The following is a 17,336-nucleotide window of genomic DNA, read 5'->3' as shown; positions in this document are numbered from 1 at the left end:
TAAGAAAAAATCTAAATGCCCCTTCTTATCAAGATAAATATTTGAGTGATGTGAACCACAGGGGCTCCTTGTTGAGGGCATCACTCAGTTGGCATTTGTACAACAACCTGCATCTGTCACTTTGACCTGAATGCAAAATGAAACTGTCTCACCCTTGGACTGAGGTAGACAGTTTTTGCTCTTTTACCATCCCTAAGACAAATTAGGAATGTAGGAAACCTTTCACTCAGAACAAAACGATGGTTATAGCAGGTAACAGGACCTCACATTAATGAGTGCTTTCAAAGAAAAGGCCTCGACCTCTGCCCTTTGTCTGGCCTACTGGTAGGTACGTTTTTTTCCTGGTTTCTTTCAGTGTCAGGGCATTCTCTTTCTGTGTAATACACTCTCTTGGAAAATGTTTCTCTTTTCAGGCAGTCCTTCTGCATTGATCAAAACCCATCCAGAAAGGCACTGCAGAAATCTGAACTTATAATGATGTTCTTTTATATTTTCTTACAATGAACAATGACTCTCTCAATGCTAATGGCAACAGTACGTAGATAGAGGCAACAGTGCAAAGAGTTGGGGGTAAATAGCCTTTATTTGTAAGACTTGCTGTTTCATGTCCTGGAAAAAAAATAAATCCTGTCTTCTGCAGCCAAATCTTTACTACCTCTTGTTGAAAACATTCAAGGCCTTCGCAAACTAATGCTGAGATGAGGAAAGATAAACGTGGATTAACATTTTTCTTCTTTTTGGAAGAAAACATTAGTGACGATTAGATGGCAAAAGATCTTACTTGTCCGTCCCTCATGAATAAGAAGAAAGAGCAAATTCTGTTTGATATCCTTTTTTTTTGATTTGCTGGCCTTGAACTTTAAATCAATTATCCCCCAAATATCAGGCTCCAGAGTAAATGAGTGGAACTGAACATGGCTTCACTGAATAAAAGACTCCCTCTGCTGTCTGAAATACAGATCACCAGATGAAACAGAATGCTTGTTTCCAAAAGGGGCACAAAACATAAAGCAAGTATGTCACTGCTTTGTCAGTCTGGTCAGTTTTTTTCTCATCTTTAATGTCTGAATGTCTGTTGGTTTTTGTTGTATTTGTTCTTTTTTTTATTTTTTTTTTTAAGTGAATACATTTAAAAGCTTAGGAATGCAGAGAGTGAAGGAAAATTTGCTATACAAATGATGTAATGACATCTTTTATCAAATATCTAGAAATAATACTCCAATAAGTATCCATTTTTTACCTAGTGTTTTTGAATAGACTAGCTGATGCTTAGCTCCAGTTGAATTCAGTTGATACTCACTGAGCAAGGAAGACACTTCAGTTTCATAGAGAATTCTGCAAGATGTTGTGACAAATTTTGAGTTTCAGAAAGGAATTGTGAATCTAGCCTTGGAGTGAAACACCCAAACATCCTTCACTGGCATTATGTTTAAAATCTGTTGTTTCTGTGTATTAGGTATTTTTTCTGCATTAGAAGCTATAACAGGTATACTTGGAACTAGGGTTCGTTAAAGGGAGATGATGGATATATCATTGTCAAAATTTAAATTTTAAGTTTACTCATGGAATAACAAACATGACAAATCAATTCTGCTTTTATACCAAGTTGAATAGTAAAATGATATTTGGCTCTAATATTTTTGTTGTCTCACTGCTTTGCCTTTTAAGAGCTACAAAAAGGCTGCTCTTGAAATGCATAACAGATTTTAGACAGTTTTACTAATTGTTTGCTGCAGTTGATATTACTAATGTACTCCACAGCAAAAGTAAAGGCAAGGGTGGAGCTTTAAGCAACTGATAGACTGGCAATTTAAGCCTTCTGAAGCTGTTCATTAGGTTCAAGTGTCACAGTGGAATATGAGACCAAAATGAACAGGAGGGGAGGAAACATATGGGAGGCTTGCACAAATTGAAAAACACAGATGGAATTGTTCAAGAAAATCAGCTGATGCAGCTATTCTGGCAGGAAGGTCTACTTCAGAAAGGGGGAGCCAGCTAAATGATGAGAATTTCTTGGTGATTCTGATACTTCTCAGAAGATCAAGTGTTTCACAGAGAAATTTTCCTGACTCCTTGTTGTAGGCAAACCTGGTCTTGAGTTGGGAAATTTCACTGAATTTAGTTATTACTAATTAATGCAAAATTTAATTACTGAGTTGGGTATTGAAAAAAAAAGTAAATGTAAGCACTTAAGTTATTCCTTTCCTCCTCCTTTCCCAACTCAACTTCAAACACCTCTCCTTCATCTTCATGGTCTCAACTCTCTGTGTTTTTGGAGCACATAACAGTCTGTCCCAATCTGTTTGGTAAGGTGATAAACAGTGCAGGAGGCTGAGGTCGGTGTGTAAGGATTTCTTTCTGCCACTTCTTGCTTCTTTAACATTTTCATCTGCTCAGGCATGCATTGCCTATGGGCAGCAGTCCCTGGAGGATGTCTCTGCTCTGGTATATGTTGCCCATGGGCTGTCATTTCTCAGAGACTTCCTTCCTCCTGCATGAAGCAGCTTCTTCCAAGAGCATGTCTCTAGGTGCATCCCCCAAAATGTCTCCTCCTACATGCCTTTTGTTTCTCTGTTTGTTTTTTTTTTTTTTCCCCTTGCCTCCTGTTTTTACAATTCTCTAAACCCTTTCCTTCATTTGTCTTCCTATGCATCCTCTCCTTCTACTCTTACATGTCTCCTGCCCCTTGTGGCTGTGACTTACTTAAATATATTTGAGCAAAGGCACCATGTGCTCCCCAGCTGGTATAAGTTCTGGTGAAGAATAGGTTGTTTCCACCTGTTTCAGAGCTGCCTGGAGAAGGTGAGACTACCACGGGGCTGGGCATGGCCTCCTCCCATAAAGGGCACCCTGCATCATCCTGCTGTCTAAACACTGCCAAGTATGCCCAGCAGACTCCTTGGTCAGGATTTTCTGGGCAGACACTTTATTTGCATAGTGATAAACAAGGAATAAGATTTTGTGTACTACTAATAAAACATACCACTGTGGTATCTTTTATGCTTTTATGTGGAAGTAACTGTCTTCAGATCTGGTAGCTTGTAGTGTTATCTGATATAGTAAAAAATCTTCAGAAACTGCCTTGCATAGCAATTAATTTTTTATTAATTATAGAAAGCAAGCATATTTTGGCTATTTTGAACTTCCACAGTTTGCACCTTTGCATTCCATTTTCCTACAAGCAAAAGAAATACAGACACTGTATAGCTAAAATTTGGATGTGATTCTGGAAATAGTATAAAATAATCCTAATTATGGGGACAGTATTTTGAAATATGGTGATAGTCAACATAATTTGAAACAGTTCTTGCCTTCTGACTGACTCAATTCCAGACAAAAGAGTTCTGATCAAAACTGATTTTAAGACTCTTCCCTTCCCCCTCCATTCTGCTCCCTCCCACCTCTTCCCCAGCTGCTTGCCTCCCCTTCCCCCTTGCCAATGCACTATGGGAAATGACTTTCTGGTCATTTGTGGGTTAAGCCCGGAATGGACATGTTCTCAAAATTACTCAGACGTTCCTATCCTTTATGAACCCTATCTGCACACTCACCCCTCTCTTCTCTGGGAAATTGAAGTCCCTTCTCATCCCTTTTGCTTCTCCTGCTCTATTACTTTTTGTTGCTGTTGTTCCTTCTGCAGATCTTGCTGCCAATACTCCTACTCTTTCTGCCAGCTACCTATTTCTTTTGTGCTTATATTCAGAAGAATTAAAATGACTGCATGTATATGTAGTGTGTGATCTTGTTTATAATCATGGATTTGAAATTTACAAGCATTTCACTCCTTTTAACACAAATTTGATTGTCTTCAGGAGTTTGTTTTGGCTTCTATGTTTGTATTTTTATGAAATATGATTTAGGAAAAAAAACCCCAAATTAAGAAGGGCCTTCCAACTGGGGCCATGTTCAGATAGCCTCTTGTTCAGGTTCTCTATATCTGCAAAGTTCTGCATTTGTGTGGGGAAAAAAAATCTGAAAGCAGGAGGAAGTAGTAGACCAATGCTAAGGGAAAGGGACTTTTGAGCTGAGATGAATTGCCAACTTCACACAGATATATTTAGCATTTCTAATGCAAGACAGACCAGTGGAATTGCTAAATCAACAATTATGGTTATATAGATTTAGCATAAGCATATTTAGCAAATTGCTGACTTAATATTTAGCAGGCTATAAAGTAAACAGTGTGATAACATTGCAGTTATGACAGCTACAGAGCAAGAACAAAGTAAGCAGCTATCTCTGGGTCAGTTTTGGAACTGACTCACTAGGAGCACTGAACGGTCACGGCAATGAGAGAGGTGAAGACTAAGAGGTGAGATCAGTAGAAGAGGACCAACATTGAAGACCTCAATGATGACTGAATTGGAGCATCAACTGCTATTGAGGCACACAGAGTTTTCATGGCTGTCTCACCACACCAGGTGGAATGTCTCTGCAATCTCATACTGTGAGCACGAACTCCAAAGACCAGCAGAGGTCCTGCCTCTTTTGTTTTATCTCAAATTCAGTGAGTCAATTTCAGGTAAATTAGTTTCCCAGGAAAAAGGTATGTGGGATATAATAATGAAAACTGATGTTCACTTTAGCCTTGAGTCATCCAATTGAATAATAATCCATAAGCATAATACTGGATGATGAATTCATGTTTACAGAGAAAGCTGACTTTCCATTATTCTAATCTTTCAGCCTTTTTTTATCTGCAAAATAAGAAGGCTAAATGGTAATACAAATGTGAATGCTATGATCTTTTCTATTATATTTATTAAGAGTATTTTTTGTTGTCAGAGCAAAACAACATAGCGTAATAATTGCTTTGATTTTCCTCTGATTTTTTCCTGTACATCTTTAATTATGCTTTTTCTTTTCATAGATATTTGGTATCATTTCTCCTTTATGCTTTTGCTAAGTTAGTTTTGCTTTCAGAAAAATATTTGACCATGAACCAATGCAAGAATAATAAGCTGACAAAGGCAGTTTATTTTTATCTTCCTCCACCTGCCCTGCTATTGAGAAATTTCATGCACTATAGGAATTTTTTCCTGATGATTTGTATATTTCTGACTTAACATACACTTTTCCAGATTCTTACTTTCTGCATTGAGAGGAAAGAGCAGAGCATGAAGTTCCTTCCATTAAAAAAAATGAAAAAAAATCTGTGAAGAAAATATCATAACTGGGCTTGTGCCAGGAATCAGAATGCAGATGTAAATATTCTTCAGATCATGTGTGTTTGACTTGAAGATTTTAAAATCAGCCTATTTCATATTAAATTATCTTTTCCTTGGAGTTGTATTTATACATTTCCACATACCTGCCTGCAGGCATTATATGAGTTTCACATGCAAAATATAAATCTGTGGAATCCATTAGACTATCCCACTAGCTGTGATTTTTCTGAGTGGCCGTTACTACAACAGGATCTGTTTTGCTTTGGAGCTTACATTAATCCCTGATCTGGGAAGAAGCAAAGTCAAAATATAATTTTATTCAGAAGCGGTTGATAACTGTTAGAGGGGTTCAATAGCTGCTGTTGCCTGCCAGGCTTGGCATCAAGGGCAGGTTCTTGAGGAATAAGGCAAGTAAATTTGTGACTCCTAAGACTCTTAGCATTTCTGACTGAACAGGTCCTTCTATAGTTATGCAGACTGAAGAGTTTGAGACTGAGACTCCTTTGAAATGTCTTTAACATTCTGGGAAAGGACACAGCTTTTTCCTGTAAAGTGTGATAACCTTGGAAAGTTTTGCTTAAGTTTACAAAATAAACTTTGTTCATATCCATAAATCAAGTCACCAGATTTTAAGGATCTGTTGTTGGCAGTGTGATTAAATATTAAAGCTATAGATTGTAAGTGTATGTCACTAAAGTTAGCTTTTTTTCCCTTGCTTTTGCATACTTTGGAACAAAATGTGAATCTGACAGAGTCTCATGTGACCACTGGATCAACTAGCTTCCCATTGCCCTTATGCTTGTATTTGAAGGAATCAGGTTTCTCATTCATGAGAAGAAAAAAATCCCTTCAAGTGGCCGCTTTTAATTAAAACATCCTTTTTTTTTTCCTATACAGACACAAATGACAGAGAAAAATGGTTAGTAAATGCCATTTCCACAACAACTAAAGGATGACTTACTGGCTGAAGTAATAAGGTTTTTTGGTCTTTGGAACTATATTTTTCTTTCTAAAAATATTTGTGTTATCTTACTGGACTGTGATTGTGTTAGGTGAAAGACCAAGACAAACAGTGTCAAATTTTGCAGTTTCCTTTACGAAAATAAGTCTGAAAAACTTTCATTCTGGTCATAGTTTTAAAACCCTAACAGATTGCAGTTCTTCTAATGTTCTCATCTGGATTGACCTTACACAGAAACACATGATCTGATACTACTAATGAGAATTATTCTGTAAGTGTAGTTAGTTCCAAGAAAGTCTACATAGTGAAAAACTTTAATCTAAAATCTAAAAGATATTTTATATAAGTACTTTAGAAAATAACTTTCCAAAATGAAGTGTAAAATGTTTTTTACTCCAAGGCCGTCAGCGTTCAGCTTTGAATTTTCACTAATACTATTAAGAAGAGAGTTTAAAAAAAATAGCCACATGTAAAGAGAATATGAAATAAAAAAATGAGTAGTTTTCACATTTGATAATCTATACTATTTAAAATCCAGAGACCTGACTGGGATTCTAGTTTGCTGGTTGGAACTGCCTTATGGGATAGTAGAATGATGGTAGCAAATGGACCAAACTGCATGGCAGAAAATGCTGTGGGTATGAGCTAGTTCCCACCTTACTTAGTCCAGCATTATGAAATCCAGAATTAACTCTAGTGGGTCTTTAAGAAGATCTCCAGTGACTGAAATAATAATAAGATGACACCAGGAGAGCAGGTTTAATGCTTTGGTTGGGTCAGTTCTTAAATTAGTCACCATATCTTTTAGTTTTTCTGTCCTTGTGACAAATAAAACATTTTTTCTACTTTATATTTTTTCTGTAGTCACTTCCCTTCAAGTTTAGTAATGAACATTTTCAGCAGCCCTTAAAAATAGTAAGACCTTAACATAGTAAGACCACAACTACTCATCATACATTAAAAATATTACTAACATTCCCTGTCATCATACTGACATTCATTTTAAGCCAAAATGGGAGTCTGTGAAAAGTCTCCATTTTCTCCATTAGAGGGAATCCTTGCTCTATCTTCTGAAGGATGTAATTTCTCCCAAAGCACTATCAAGTTATTTTTTTCCTTAAGAAATGCTGAACGCTGTAGTTCAGTTTCTGAAATCTCTGTTTAAACTAGTGATCAGATCACTGATGCTTTAAGTTTAACAATTTAGTGTGAACAATAGGAAGACTGACTTCTGTTGATTTGTGCAGAGCACATAGTTCTTTTTGTTCTCTTTTGTTCATAATTAGTTGTTGCATGAAAAGCATAGTCCTTGCATGGAAAAGTCAAACAGTTTAAAGACCGAATCAAGACTCCTTTCAGAATTTGTCACTTTTTGAAAGAGTCAACATAGCAAAGAGTTCAGTGGCAGCTACCATAAAAGTTCTTTCTTCCACAAACTTTCATTTTTAGCTGAATCTGGCTCCATCACTTGAGCAGTTAAAAATATTCTACCGGAAAGCAACATTCATATGGAGCTGATTTGCTTAGTCAGTTTGAAAAAATCATAGTTTTTTGAAAAGTACATTCAAAATCAGTGTGATGGTGGTAAATCTTATGAAGGATACTAAAATTTAGCTTTGACTAAAGATCTTCACTGTCTGAAGAAAAGAACTGGAAATGGAAAAGAACTGTGTCAAAATCACTACTTTTGGATAACTCTAAGATTTTCCCTTCTGTTCAAAATAGTAAGAGATCATTCACTGCTTTGTGAACTGGGAAACCATTGCAGAACTAGGAAACCATTGCAGTGCACACTGTGTTGATTTTTTGTGAGTTCTCAGAGGTATTTGAGAATTAAATAAGTCTGTGGGGGAACAAAGTTGATTTTATGAAGTGAGAGTGAGCAACAAAGGAATGAGAATATATGTGTTGGAGATAATTACACCTTTGAAAGGCAAGTGCTGTTTTTTGGAGAGAGTCTTTCATCTTCATCAAATACCAAGGAATACAAAGCTACTCCCTTACTTTTTCTTTTTTTTTTTTTTTTCTTTTGATAGAAAGAAGAAAAGGAAAAAAAGGAATGAGAACAGAAATGGAATATATTTATTTTTCAGGTGAAACAAAATGAAGTAGTAGTCTTTCTGCTGGCAGAACACATGATCAGAACAAATTAGTGGTGAGCATAGTGATCTCTATCGCACTGTCAGGCAAACAACAAAGTAATAATAATATCTCTTTGTAATGGCTATAGTCAGTGTCTCCTCATAGTTGCAGTCCCCGTACTTGAGACTGAAAGGACCAGAGAATGAAAAAAAAAAAGGCAAAACTCTTTAACATACATTCTCTTTTAATCAAAACACCAAACTAGAGTCTTAATGCTGGATTTGGCACTGCTGCCAAAGAAATGCCAAAAGAAGTTGGTACTGCCCTTTAGCACCTTTAGCATCCTCCTCAATTTGACCTTAGCTATGCAGTTTTCACTTTGGGACCTACAATAAGTCATAATCATCACAGGCTTATTCAAGGACAGAATGTTACCATTTTTAGTATTTCATTTCAGCTGAAAGTAAAATAGTTGTGGGAGCTGTTGGGGAAATCTGTTATTGGAATCTGAAAGACTAAAATGTGAGATACCCAGTGATGCCAAGGAGGGTTTCAGAACCTCTCAAATAGACAAAAAAGTGTTACAAAGTTTCAGTGATGTGATATAAAAAAATAGTCTTCAGCTAGGTTCTGGATTTTAAAAGGTGCTTTAGGACCAAACTTGCAAATATTAAAATGGAGCAGAAGAATTCCACATCAGCAACACCACGCCTAAAGAAGTGGCAGCTCTATCAAGCTGGTAAGTGTCTAAAACAGTAACAGTAGCACTCAGGACCCCATAGCTTCCCCCCACCCCCAGGCAGCATCAGTTTTCAAATCTAAAAAATACATAAAAAATCAAAGTCTTTTGTTCAGCCTGCACACTACTCAGTCAAGTAGTTTCAACCAAAATAGGAACTGACCCTACCTACGCTTTTACAGAAGTCAAGTTATTCTCAAAGAACAACTGATAATAGCGACACAGTAGGATTGTACCAGAAGATTATTTGATTAGCTGACTCTCTATTATGTGAGAAACTGGGAGATGTGTGGCTGAGACAACAAATGGGCCAAAGTTTGAAGTAAATTCTTCTGTGGCTTCTCTTTTATAGACCTTTAGCTGCTGTGTATTTGTGTAGCTCACATGACTTCTATACTCAAAGTGCAAAAGAATATCTATGCTTTGGGCTGTTTAATTTTCCAATAACTGCATTATTTTTGGTTTAGACATCATATAGTGGTGGCTTAACACAGCAGAATAAAAAGAACACATTGAAAAACATATGATAGCAGAAGATTTCACGTACTCCATTGTTCAGAGTATAAAATGGGAAGAATAGATAACCCCTTTAGGTGAAAGATGCATGGTATAGTTCCTAACCAGAATATTTTTTGGAATGATATGATCATTAAAATGAAAAAGGTAATTTTTATACTTAAACCAATGTAACATATAGCTTATTATGTAATTATAGAAAAATGCATATGTGTATAATGTGCTTAAACGAAGTGAAATGAATTGTGCATGGAAATCAATAGATGACATTCAAACACTGAAGTCTTGAAGGGTGCAGAGAGTGTCCATGTTAGATTTTTACCTTTTCAAGAATTCACAGGAATTTATGAACATCTACTACTTTACAGCTTATTTAAATGCTTGCACTCATGTCCTATGTCTTGGAATGGCTTTTAAAAAACAGTGCAAAGGACACAATTATAATTAAGGAAGAGTGGAAAAAAATTGACTTCATCCAAAAATGGACTTTACAGCTAACTCTGGTGCTAGTGTTTCCAATGTAATGGGTTTTACTGTAAGAGATACAGGATATAGATTGAGAAACCAGAAATGTAATTCATAGAACTAAAATGTTTTCCAGATAAGTACAAGAAAACACAACAGACTTCTGTTGTTGTGTTCATAAGGACTGAAGATTTCTGCCTGCTGGTGGAGAACCTAATTGGAATGTTAGAAAAGCAATTCTTGCTGACTTTGCTTCCAGCTATCAGATGCTTTTTCTCTTCCATTTTCAGCTTCACTTCTGCCATTGTTTGCATGATTTTTTAAATAAGGAAATAGTACAAGGGGTAGGAGAATGTTGATCTTACCAGAGGTTGTGACTTGAGGCAGGAAGGAAATATGAAGCTAGAGAGTTTGGCAGCAGGTAAGAGGCAATCATAACAAATGGAGTTCAGTGCAGAGATGAACTGACATGAGTTTATTGGAAATCTAGAAGTATCTAATAGAGGTGATCGCAGCAAGTAAAGGTGAGGAAAAAGTGAAGACCAAGTACCCTGCACACAAAAAAGCGCCACAGGTTGTTTTTTTTTTTTTTTAACATATTCAGACATCTTTTCTTTCAAAACAGAAACAGAAAACTACATATAAAAAATTATTACTGCTGTGAACTCTAAAAGCTGCAAGAGAAAAAGCATTAACAACTGCTTCAGTTGGAGGACTTGTGACACTCATGTCTTCAAATAAGAAATCCTGACCACTGAGAAAAGAGCAATACTATTAGAGATAGGGCAATGATGAAATTAAATGAACACAGCTATGATTAAAATAAATCCCAAAACCTTAATGACTTTAATGGCATGGTGGCACAGTGATGCTTCAAGAGTTATAAGCTAAATCTTGACTGTTTATAAGCTGTGTGATTGCAGAGTTTTTATGCTTATATAATGGAATCCATGTTAATTTTGTTAACAGGTATCGAAAAATATAATTTAAAGAGTGATACCTTCTAAATTACAAAACCAAGAGTTATGGCAATATACTTGTCTCTTTCTGTACAAACCGTTGTAATGCCATGATGTATATGAAATGGATACAGTGGTAAGATGCTACTTTTGGTGGAAGAAGAAAACCCACGTGATTTCCAAATTTCAATCAAAGCATTTAATCATATTTAACTTGTGATTTTTATCTTCTGGTTTGTTTTTTCTTATTTCTCTTATTTTCTACAGCATTTTCAGAAGAATGAATGATTGTCTGCATTAACAGCTTATGTCTTCTCTTTTTAGTAGCAGTTCTCTCCATTATTCATTAATCTGTTCCAAGCAAATAGATCTTTGGTGATCTGGTATATGGAAGTGTGTCCTTCTCTGTCAATACTAAATCAGTCTCCCTTTGTGATGACATGGTGTCTGAATCTGGTTAATGACATGGCACAGAAGTCAATACTTAATTAATAAAAAATAATGGTATACAGAGGAAACGTGCTAATGCTGAGGTACCGATTGTAGCTCAGATGAGATGTATAAAACTGACATTTTGCATTGTTTGACAATTCTTGTGTTTGCAAACTGAAATATAGGCAGCAACCTATTCTCCCACAGATTTCAGAGATACTTGTCATTTTTCTGTGCTGTTAGAGTTTCCAAATATTCAAGAACCTTGACCTAAACACCTTAGAACAATTTAATCCTGTTTTCATTTTCTACTTCTGTAGTTACTTTTAAAATGGAGATGAAGAACATTTAGCCACTGCTAAGAATAAACTTCAGAATTTTCTCATAGTATGCTTAATGGAGTCTTAAAAAGACATATATTGCAGTGATTACTGAAGCATTACAGAAATTTATTTTAATAGTAATTTTAAAAGACTTTAGTTTCAGCTGCATTCCCTATTATCTTCTCCAGTTTCTGAATATCCTTTTAGAAACTGGTGTTTATGTACCCTTATATTTACTGTTTATGCAGTAATGCTACCTACATATGTGTGTACTTTGACTTTTTCTACAGCCAGGAAGCATCTCTGGTTATTTCTTTATCCACTCATTTGATCTGCTGCTCTGAACCCCCTTCCTGTTGGTGGCAGTCTTCTGAAGACAAGAACACTCATTAGCTCTGCTGTAAGTATGCAAGCCTCAACAGCATTAAAAATAGATTTTAACTATTTATTTAATAGTTTCAGAACTGCTTAAGCTTGAGAGCAACAAATTTTCCTTATTTTAGATCTAGTGACAAGCTACATATTGTCTTTGGCATTATGAAAACAAGCATCTGCCAGGCAGGATGCTCGGTGTTGCCTTAACTGATGGCTGGCAATTGTACTGATTAATATTTGAAGTATAGGGCTTGTTCAAGGGTGGTCTCAAGGGACGTTTTTGAAGGTGAAGATATCTGAACTTTAGCATAGGCTGTCTCCTTAGCAGTTAAACAAAATAACACCAATGATTCAAATCAAAAGCTCACATAAAAATATAGTATTTGAGGGAGGAGATGTATGAAGAGAAGGAACTGACATTTCCGTTGAGGCTTTGATTGCACTTACTTTTTGATGGCCTTAGTATAAAACCAAGAGAAGATCTTCTTCAAGTTCCTAATAGATCAATTTACCTATGATATGAGAAGAAACTTAGTCTGCTTCTTGCATTTAAATAGGAGGCCTTTCATTGTGTTGCTGTGGGTAATTGACTGGTAGCATTGAAATGGAAAACTCCCAAACACCTAGTGCTACAGCAAATAGCTTGATTAGTGTGCCTTCCACATACACACAGTAGATGTTTTCATGAATTGTATACGGGTATAATGAATATATGCTTTCAGAATTTGATGATGTTGCTTTTTGAAGCATGTATGTACTGCTGTTATGAAACAGAAGCCCAAATAAATGGAAAGGTTAATGATCAGGAGAACTATGTTTTCATATCACTGGCAGATTACTGATTTCCTGCCTTATTTTCTAAATTATTTTTTCTTGCTGTGTTCTACAGCTTCTGCTGGAGTGTACAGTAGCTTAGATTGAACTGCTAATAGTGGAGTATGGTCCTACTCATCAGAGGAACAAGTTCCTCTGAGCTGGTGACATATTTGCTCTTGATTTTCATAGAGCTGTATTCACAATGTTTTTATGCAAAGGGTCAGGTCATTGCATCCCCTCGTAAATGTGTTGTGTTCCTGTCTGATGCTAGATACATATATTTGAATGCAAAGTGTTTGCGATGCTTACATAGCTTGGATAAACATTTACATTTCCTTCATTATTTAGGATATTTCAGTCAGCCTGAATGGGTAATTGTTTATCCACTTATATGTATTAATTACAGGTCTGAGTAAATGAACTTATATATAGACGAAAGATACTGCCCTTAAAAATCTCTATCGGAATTTCCTGTAATATAAGTTCAAATTGCTAAATAGTAACAATATTTCTTGTAAATAGTAACAGATGTTGACAATTCATCCTAACTTTCATAGTTTTCCCAGCCATGATTTTGCATCTAATGCAAAATTTAGAATGACTCACATTTCTTATTTGCCAAATATCTGTAAATATTTATATGTGCCTCAAATGCTGTGAGCAAACGAGTATTGAAGTTTTTTCAACTGAGGAAAGTGAAGTTTGTTTTTTGCTTTTTAACTTTAAACTCGACCCATTAAACAACAAAAAGTCCTTAATTATAATATCAAATATACTTCCAAACCTGATTTCTGTAGGTTATGTTTTCATTCTACACTGTAATCTTTTAAGGTGTTGTAATCACATACAGAAGTAGTTACTGATACTGAAAAGCATTTGGTCACCACAAATGTCTACTTATATAGCTATGCAGATGATAAAGTAGTTACTTATCGTATCTGCACAATGATAATTATGAAGAGGCATTTTTACTTTTAAGGCAATTCATAACTTTTTGTTACTTGCTCATGTGGTGAGTATGGATGGACAGAAAGTGTGTGGCTGCAAAAGATGCAGTCCCAGCTTTTAAGAGATTGTGAACACTGGTGGCTTCTGCCAGAGTGGTCATCTCTGTTGTCTTCCTGGTAATATCTTTTTTTTTTTTACTATGGCTTTGTTTTACCAGATTGGGTTATGATGAAGAAAAGACTAATGTCTCTTTTATCAGCACAGTTTTTAAGTGCTGCACTTGAATTGCCCTGAAAGCCTCTTCTACTACAGAGCTAATTTCACACCGGAGTTTAGAATATTGGGATTAATAGTAAAAGTTATATGAGTAATATTAATTTCTAATTTTCAGACTTTGAAAAAGAAATCTAAAAATATAAATGCAAAATTTTGAATGAGCTCGTAGTAATAAATCCTTCTAATTTTGCACCAGATACATCTTATACAGGTACATGTATACATCTTATACATCTTGTACATGTTAATAGCATTTTTGTATTTGGAGTAGTTAAGACTTCATTCAGTAAGGCATGAATGTGACTTAGATTCAAAGAGCTGGGATATCATGTTAATAAGCAAAATTATAGGTGGTGTAAATATAGTCTCTATGCAATATTGATATTCTTAACATAGATGCTTTGGTTGAAATTTTTCCGATACTTAAACCAGAGGCTGCATTCAGAGGTAAAAAAGAAAGAGTAAAAGTGCATTCTTGGCCCACAGTGCCCCAATTCTTTGGCTACAAGAAAAGAAAATCTGTTTCTTGGGGGTTCAAACTGCTTTCCTGTGACGGCTTTTTTTGAGGTTTATTTCATTTTGCTCTATGACTGTGGGGTTGCTTCGTTGGATTTTTTTGCATGTATTTCTTTTATTCCTCTGTGAATGAAACCTTTTGGTCTGTATTTCTGATTGCATCTAACAACTGTCCTGTTGCTGGATTCAGTGATATTTGCATAGGGAGGGGAAAGAGTGATGTACTTTTGACATGTTATCTTCAGCCCAAAATTTTGTAATTTTTCTTTGATAGTTTAGTTTTATAGTGAGTTGATTACCAAAGAGAAATCTTCCAAAGAAATAATAATTTGACACTTTATTTGGAGCCCTGGAGAGAAACACTGCTTTAATCTTAGCTACAAAAAGAGGAACCATCCTCTTTAGTTAATAACTCTTTTGTCTCAAAGGATATAGCATTTTTAAGAGCTTAATCCTAAAGCTAGTGAATTCAAGAGATGTCTATTGTCTTTTGACTTGTACCTCAGGAAGAGCACAGGTGATATACTGAGCAACTGTTTATTCAAAGTAATGTCAAGGGAAGTTTCTGGCTTTTGCAAACTGTGATCTTGATGTTGCTTCTCATTGAACAGACTAATTTGAATAGATCTGGTATATGAGAATTTTAATTTTCATTACCTTGACTTTTCTGGAAAGGTAATCAATAACTATACTCTCCGTCTAGACAGTGACAAAATGTACGAGTTACTCAGATAAAGTAAGCTCGTGCACATCGTGAAAAATAGTTCAGCCTAAGCTCAAAGTTAGAATAATCACAGGTTTGCTTTTTAAATTGAGAATCTAGTTCCTCAACTTTTACTTAATTTGTTCAGTTTGGATTGTCTAGGTTTTAAAGATTTAAATTCAAAGCTTGTTGAAATTAATGGCAGTCTGTCTCTCTCTTTTTTTTAATGTTTCTTTTTAATATAGGTTTACTCTGAATTAAATTTTTACAGGGGTTTGTTGGTTCCTATGGTTTTGCTTTTTACTTGAAGCAGATTTCTTTTGTGGTACATCTTCAATTCCTTGAAGCTGGGATGCTTTTTAAAACCTGTGGTGTTGGACTCCTGTTCTGTTCAAAATGCCACTGAAGGAGAAAGAGAATTAATGGAATTTTGTTCTGTTGTGTACAAATCTTTGCCTGAAACATATTTTCTGCTGACAAGGTTAAAAACTGCTGAAACAGAATTGCTGCCTATTCCTCTTTCCTTTTTCCCTTAGCCTGTCTCATAAAGCAGTCAAACCAAGTTTTTGGAGTCTATCTTGATATGCCAAATGTGGCACCGTGCTCTTTGCAGTATCTTTCATTTTTACCTCTGTGACATAATCTTCACACTCAAGCATTTGAATGTAATGTAAAGACTGAGAGAAGCTGAAAAACTTTGTTCTATACTGCCTAAAAAATGATAAAAATGCATTGTATGGAACTCCATGCTGGATAGGCTAGTAAATATACTATATCCACAGAGAAATAGTGAAGTTCAGGAATTTGGGATTTTCTCCAAGCTTGGGAATGGAATAAATTTTGGAGAGGATGGACTGTTCATTTGTGTCCATCCAGAAGGGGTGATTAAATTCTTCTCTTTCAGTCGAAGTCTTATTGCTCTTATGCACCAGTTTTCCTGAATACCGGATTGCTTACCAACTTTAGAGTTAATCCTGCCTTTTCCACATCCTTGATTTCATCTATTCTCCTGCCAGAAGCCCTACAGCCTTGCTTTTCTCTGGACTTTTTTTTCCCCTCAGTCATATTTACTCCATTGCTACAACCGTGGTGGGGGATACCTTTGCTCTTCCGAGCCTATTGATTTGAAGGTAATACAAGAGCCTCCCAAACCTCTTTCTGTTTCTTTGCATTCCTAAAACCCAGGGAAGATTAACACCAAGTCAAATGCCAGAGCCCTGTTTACACATGTTTGTTCACTATGACCGAAGAGGATCATGAGGTAGGAAGCACTGATGCACAGAAATGGGCTTAACAGATTACTCGACTGTCCTGTTTTTACGGAGCTGCAAGTGCAGAACTTGTAGTAGTGGTGATTTACTCCATTATATTTCCTTGTAGGATATATTTATTCCCTGCTTTAAGATCAAAGCCAGTTCATGTATTATGTTTTCAGATATATTGCTGTGCTCATGGGAACTCCTCACTTTCTACAGTGTCCAGGGTATTCCTCAAGGTTTACCTCCCCATCCACACAGCCAAAGCCTATGTGAGTTCTTTGAAATGTGTGACACTCTGTAGGTCACCTTTGTAAAATTTTTATTGCATGTTTTCTTATATTTGCAAGGGTCATATGCCTAATCTTCAAATTTTATTTTATTTTTAAATTCATAAACACAGAGATCATGGTTTGACTCTTTTTTTCTTTTCTGTTATGGTTAACAGTAATAAATATAAAAAAAATGCAGTTTCTTCTGATGCAGGACTGTTGGGTTCTTAGCCAATCTTGAATTTTCCATATTATTACAAAGTTAGTAAATAACTGCCTACACTCTGATGACAAATTGAATGGAACATAACTCTATTTGCAGGTTTTCAGACTTCACATAACAGTAAGGAGCTCACCTGAGAACACGAAAGTGTTTACTGATAAACTGTGATTAATTCCACTCTATTCTTATTGACTTTCTATTTATTTATTTATTTATTTATTTATTTATTTATTTATTTATTTATTTATTTATTTAGAACAAGTGCAGATTTCAATATCATAGACTACCAATTTTCATAGGATTGAT

The sequence above is a fragment of the Manacus candei genome, unplaced genomic scaffold, assembly GCF_025592945.1.
Source record: "Manacus candei isolate 608988 ecotype Guabito, Panama unplaced genomic scaffold, ASM2559294v1 h1tg000028l, whole genome shotgun sequence".
Classification (NCBI taxonomy): Eukaryota; Metazoa; Chordata; class Aves; order Passeriformes; family Pipridae; genus Manacus; species Manacus candei.
The sequence above is the reverse complement of the archived record's forward strand: the minus strand, read 5'-3'. Positions refer to the sequence as shown.